This window comes from Amia ocellicauda, chromosome 12, assembly GCF_036373705.1.
Source record: "Amia ocellicauda isolate fAmiCal2 chromosome 12, fAmiCal2.hap1, whole genome shotgun sequence".
Classification (NCBI taxonomy): domain Eukaryota; kingdom Metazoa; phylum Chordata; class Actinopteri; order Amiiformes; family Amiidae; genus Amia; species Amia ocellicauda.
This window is the reverse complement of record NC_089861.1, coordinates 24980399-24987251: the sequence shown is the minus strand read 5'-3', so window position 1 is coordinate 24987251 and position 6853 is coordinate 24980399.

The following is a 6853-nucleotide window of genomic DNA, read 5'->3' as shown; positions in this document are numbered from 1 at the left end:
GTGTGAGAGTGTGTGTGTTTGTGTATGTGTGTGTCTCTGCCTGTGTGTGCGAAGTGTCTTTCTATCTGTACATGTGTTTTTGTTTAGGGTTGTGTGTCTGTATGTGCGTGTGAGTGAGTGTGTCTGTGTGTCAGGGTGTGTGTGTGTGTCCTGTACAGCCACAGTGTAAAACTAGATAGACTATCTAAATTCACACACACACACACACACACACACACACACACACACACACACACACACACATACACACAGAGACCAATACAAACACACACACACATTCATACAGACAGACAGAGACAAACACACACACACACAAACACACACTGACAGATTGACTGATTGCAGTGTCTTCTGCACAGTGCCCTGCTAGCAGCTCCCCCTCAGGCGGGTTGGGCAGGCGGGTCGGGCAGGCGGTCCGGGCAGGCGTGGCGCTGCGGTACACAGTGGTCTGTGTGCGGTGCCGCCGCCGGCTCCGCCTTCCTGGCAATCGCACCGTTTGTAAAACAGCGCCGGGAACCAAGGAAAGGGATGACGTTCAGCCGGTTCATCCGCTAATCGGGACCCCAGGGGAACAATTCCTGGGGACTGGGAACCGTCTGGAATCGAGATGGGGACACGATGTCCTCAAACAGTGTCTGTCTCTCCGTCTCTATTTCTCGCTGTCTGTCAGTCTGTCTGTATCAAGCAGGGATTGCCAGCACTGATACACACACATAAACACAAACATGCACGCTATCAATGACACTCACGCACTCTCTCAGTTGCAAGGGCGCTCTGCTGGCCTGTTTTTCAGAATATGCCCTTTCTGCCCCAGTCTGTCTCCAGAGGAACAGAGGGTAGATTGACAAGGCCGGGGGGGTAGGGCTCTGCCACAAAGGCCTGCATTCAGCCCTCAGCCAACAGCCCTCAGCCCGTCCGCACGGCCCTGTGTTGCCGGCTCTCTCCGGTTCAATCGTTCAACCACGTGCCACCCCAGCCCCCTCACTCCCCGCCCAAAGGACATTTAGAAAAATAAAATACTGTTTGTATTGTTTGAGTATTTTACAGAAATAAAAACATCCAAAATTTTAATTCTCATGATTATTATTATTTTTTAAATCCATTTCTAAAAAACATTTCTAAAATCGTTAAAATACTAAGATAAATCATATTCAAAACAGTGAAAAAAGGAAACTCAACGTTAAATTGATGCATTAAAATAAAACATTAATACAAAATAAACTCAAGTGAAAACAAAACTCAATACAGAACAATCTGGTGCATTGTCAAATGGAACGGAAAATGCATTAGACAAAAAAAAAAAAACATATTAAAGAAACAATCTAATGCATTTAAAAGAAAATGAACAGCCAATGCACCAGAGAAAACAACTAAACAAAATCACCGAAACCATCAAATATAAATTTATAGTGCAATACATTAAAAACAATTAAAAATCGTTTTTAAAAACAATCATCATTTCAATAAGAGAATAAAAACTCTTGGACTCGGGCTCCAGCAGGGGGAGTAGCCGTCCTTGGAGGTGGGATCCCATCATGGGATTCTGAACTCCCCCAGATCAAGGATTTTCCAGTTCTTAAAGTCTTCCTCCTTGCCCTACTGATGGATCTCCAGATTGACATGATCTCTCACTAGGGTCATGCCCCTCCGTGTGATAGTCTTTGGGTCCAGCTCCTGCTTATTGAATAAACAGATGTTCCATCCCTCCCACAGGGCCTGTTTCACCACGCAGAGGACACGCCACCAGCACCTCAGAGTTGGTGTAGAAAGTCCTCTGGACGGTCTGTACAGGATCTGCTGGGCGGTCGTCTGCACAGGAACGGCAAATCTGTGGAGGAATGGAGAGAACAGGAGCCAGGCCCTGAACCCGGAGGGGCATTCCTTAATAATGTGAGCCTCTGTCTCCCTTCCCAGGCAGCCCTTGTAGGGGCAGGTGTCAACCAGGGCTAAGCCCCCTCTGTACATGTACACTCGGATGAGGAGACAACGACTCACAGCCATCCGGGAGACACCTATCTGTGTATTTGTGAGGCAAATGTGCGTAGCGTTAGCCCAGATAATTCTGCAGGTTTTGGGAGGAAAATCTTCTATTCTGCAAGGCTTTGTCGAGGCCTAGTTTCGAGTGCAAAGGCTCGGAGCGCCCTGTAGAACAGAGGGGGATCCCACAAGTGCGGCCTGGTGTTGTCCATGGTGCATTGGTCTCAGGCTGCTGGCAAAGTAAAAGCGGTTCATGAAACCCACTTTCTTGACAGCAGCCTGGATGGTCTTAAGCACATACGCCAGCCCCTGCGCCTTAATGAAGCGCACAATGTCAGGGACCCCCCTACCTCCATCCAGGGCACCCTTCACCATCAGCACTCATTTCAGCCAATCCATTTTACTGCCTCAGACAAACCGAAATATAATTCTGTTAATCAATTTAGCGGTATGCCTGTCTGGGAGAAATATCATACCTACGTAGAGAAGAATAGGGAAGAGTATGGCCTTTACAACCAGCACCTTACCAGTCATCGTCAAGGTCCTTGTGCTCCAGCCATTGATCTTCCTTTGTACCTTCGTTAAGGCTTCCTCCCAGCTCCAGGTGCCCATGTTGCACAGGGAACACGGTCGACAGGCCATGCCTGAGAGAGGTAGACCTCGCTCTTGGCCTTATTCACAGCAGCCCCCATCACTCTGCAGAAGCCATCCAGCAGTTCTTCCACCAAGGGCTTTCAGTTGCTCTCCACCGGCACCCAGGAGATGGAAACCTGTCACCCGGGCATCCCAGCGGATTGCCTGCATAAACGGATTCAAACAGAGGACGTAAAGCAGGGCCGACAGGGGACAACCCTGTCAAACCCCCGACCTGACCAGAAATGGTTCAGTTGGGTGGCAGTTCACAAGGACCCTGCTGCTTAGGCTGCTGTAAATGATCTTAACCCAACTCCTCAAACCATGAGCGAGACCCGTCCTCTCCATCACAAGCTGCAGATATTCATGGGTGATCAGGACCTCGTTCTCATTCGAGTAGGCCACGACATCCCTGAGCAGCATGGCGTTGTTGGCCGCCAATCTCTCCCAGGCACCACAGACTTGGTCGTGACCCACGACTTGAGGGAGTGGCCACTGTAGCCGGAGCGTAAGTGCTTTGGCCAGTATCTTGCAGTCAGTGCACAGGAGGCTCACCAGCCACCAGTTTTTTAGAACCTTTGGATCTCCCTTCTTATGGAGAAAAGTAAGGATACTCCTCTCCATAGAAGGGGCCAGTCTACCCTCTCTGTACACCGACCCCGAGACCTGTGCCAGATCTTCCTTAAGCACCTCCCAAAAGATCTTATAGAATTCAGCAGGGATCCCATTGGGGCCCGGTGTCCTTCCAGAGTTAAGACTCTTCATCACCCAGGAGAGTTCAGTGGTGATCATCTCTGGATCCTCCTCCCCCTCATCGTCGTCCCCCTCCTTGAGGGACTCCAACAGGGACAGAAAGTGATGGATCGGATTTTGATCATATAACTCCCTGTAGAATTGCCGCACCACTATCTCAACACCCTCTCTGCCCTCCACCTCCTGACCCGAAGAGTCGATCGTGGAGGACATTGTAGGCCACCTCTCCTTCGTCTTCTTGAAGAAGAAGCGGCTACATTTCTCATCGTCCTCCATGATTCGGACTCTGGAAAGTACCTTGATCTTCTCTTGTTCCTCCCTATAGAGGGCGGAGAGGCTAAGTTTCACCTGGGCCACCTCATCAGCCAGGTCGAAGCCTCTGAGCTGTAACAGACTCAGGCACTGGAGGAGGGCGTTCAGATGGGTATATCTCGCCCGCCTCGCAAGCTTTCCATTTCCCTAGCTGAATGAAGTATCCCTTGGTTCTGACCTTCACCATCTCCCACCACTCTATGGGAGAATCAAAAAGGTCCCTCAGGGTCCTCTACTCCCCGAGGCATCTGCCAAAGGTCTTAATGCCACGAGGGTCATCGAGCAGAGAGGTGTTGAGCTTCCAGACCCTCGGAATGAGCACCTCTGTTGTCAGGAGCCTGTGGTCTGAAAAGAAGACGCCTCTGACGACATGGCGGTCCTCTCCAGTGGCTTTCTGAGGAGGACGAGATCTATCCTGGAGAAGGAGGAGCCAGAGGAACTCACCCAGGTGAACAAGGGGACCAGGTCCCTACCTGCGTCGCAGAGTTCAAAGTCCTCCACAAATGCAGGGAGGTCTTTGCTGGATATATCGTTACGCGGCTTATTCCGGTCTACATCCCTCAAGGCACAGTTGAAATCACCTGAAATGATTACTGGTAAGGTGCCGATCAGGAGCGGGCGTAGCTGAGGGAAAAAACGACTCTCTCCCTCTGGCTGATGGGGGCATAGACATTGACCAGCCTCAATACAGCCCCCTTGTATTTAAAGTCGAGGCTGGCCAACCTGCCCACCTCTATTACTTTACATTTTCTATCCTCTAAAGGGGTTCTTCGGGAGTACGGCAATCCCGTCTGCTCGGGACACATAGAAAAATAAAAGTCACGATGTCTATTGTGAGCGTGGAGCTTTGGAGTCAAAGTGTGTTATACTGAGGTGGTTGTTGGGTTTTTCAAGGTCCTTAGGCTGGTGGGATGGGGGTTTGTAGGTAACATGCTTGTTCTGAACTAAAATTAAAATAATACAGTTTTGCTTTGGCTCAATTCTCAAATTAGATTTTTTTTTTCAAAATAATAAGTTCAAATCTCTGAACAATTAGTTTCTTATTCATTTAAGCATTTGATCTATTTGTGAATTCTACATGTCATATACACTCACCTAAAGGATTATTAGGAACACCATACTAATACTGTGTTTGACCCCCTTTCACCTTCAGAACTGCCTTAATTCTACGTGGCATTGATTCAACAAGGTGCTGAAAGCATTCTTTAGAAACGTGGGCCCATATTGATAGGATAGCATCTTGCAGTTGATGGAGATTTGTGGGATGCACATCCAGGGCACGAAGCTCCCGTTCCACCACATCCCAAAGATGCTCTATTGGGTTGAGATCTGGTGACTGTGGGGGCCAGTTTAGTACAGTGAACTCATTGTCATGTTCAAGAAACCAATTTGAAATGATTCGACCTTTGTGACATGGTGCATTATCCTGCTGGAAGTAGCCATCAGAGGATGGGTACATGGTGGTCATAAAGGGATGGACATGGTCAGATACAATGCTCAGGTAGGCCGTGGCATTTAAACGATGCCCAATTGGCACTAAGGGGCCTAAAGTGTGCCAAGAAAACATCCCCCACACCATTACACCACCACCACCAGCCTGCACAGTGGTAACAAGGCATGATGGATCCATGTTCTCATTCTGTTTACGCCAAATTCTGACTCTACCATCTGAATGTCTCAACAGAATTCGAGACTCATCAGACCAGGCAACATTTTTCCAGTCTTCAACTGTCCAATTTTGGCGAGCTTGTGCAAATTGTAGCCTCTTTTTCCTATTTGTAGTGGAGATGAGTGGTACCCGGTGGGGTCTTCTGCTGTTGTAGCCCATCCGCCTCAAGGTTGTACGTGTTGTGGCTTCACAAATGCTTTGCTGCATACCTCGGTTGTAACGAGTGGTTTTTTCAGTCAAAGTTGCTCTTCTATCAGCTTGAATCAGTCGGCCCATTCTCCTCTGGCCTCTAGCATCAACAAGGCATTTTCGCCCACAGGACTGCCGCATACTGGATGATTTTCCCTTTTCACACCATTCTTTGTAAACCCTAGAAATGGTTGTGCGTGAAAATCCCAGTAACTGAGCAGATTGTGAAATACTCAGACCGGCCCGTCTGGCACCAACAACCATGCCACGCTCAAAATTGCTTAAATCACCTTTCTTTCCCATTCAGACATTCAGTTTGGAGTTCAGGAGATTGTCTTGACCAGGACCACACCCCTAAATGCATTGAAGCAACTGCCATGTGATTGGTTGGTTAGATAATTGCATTAATGAGAAATTGAACAGGTGTTCCTAATAATCCTTTAGGTGAGTGTATAGGACTGCACAACGACCTCGTGCTGGTGGCAGAGCAGCAGTATTCAGCCATCAGCAAGAACAAGAAATGTGCAACATGGTCTTAGCCAACAATTCCATCAGGCTAAGAGATCCAAAGTGCAATCATAAATGACAACAATATCTTCACAAATATCAATTCTGTCAGCATTTCCACTATAGACATAGTTTTGAAAAAAAAAATCAAATGACTATAAAACAACTCTACAAGGTGCCATTTGAGAGGAATAGTGACAGTGAAGGAGGTGCAGTACCAGTATGTCCAGGTAAACCATTGGTGTGAACATTAAATATTGTACAGGGAGTTTAACTGTACATCAATGACACCTGTATATACTTCTTGAAGTTGTAGATACCCATAAGAACAGAAAACATTTCTACTTTACTATACTGTCTGATTCTAGAATAGGCTATATAGGCTTTATATTTTGTTTCTGTGTTACTATATAGAGAATAACGGAGCTGGAAGGACATGCAATGACCCACATTTCTGTTTTTGTGGACGAGGATGGGTTCATTCTGGCCAAAGGCAGGACACGACTCATTGACACGAGCCACAATTGGCACACCAGACCAACGGGGGCGCAATATTACAATGTGTGCTGCCATTTCTGAGAATGGTGTGAGCACACACATTCCACACATTGGGCCCTGTAACGCCCAACTTCTCCTGGCCTTCCTAAATACACTTTACCTTCCACCATACTCCCCATTCCTGAATCCGATAGAAGAGTTTTTTTCAGCATGGAGGTGGAAGTATATGACTATCGGGCACAAGATCAGATGTCTCTGTTAGATGCCATGAAAGCTGCTTGTGAGGACATCACAGGTGATCATTGCAGGGGATGG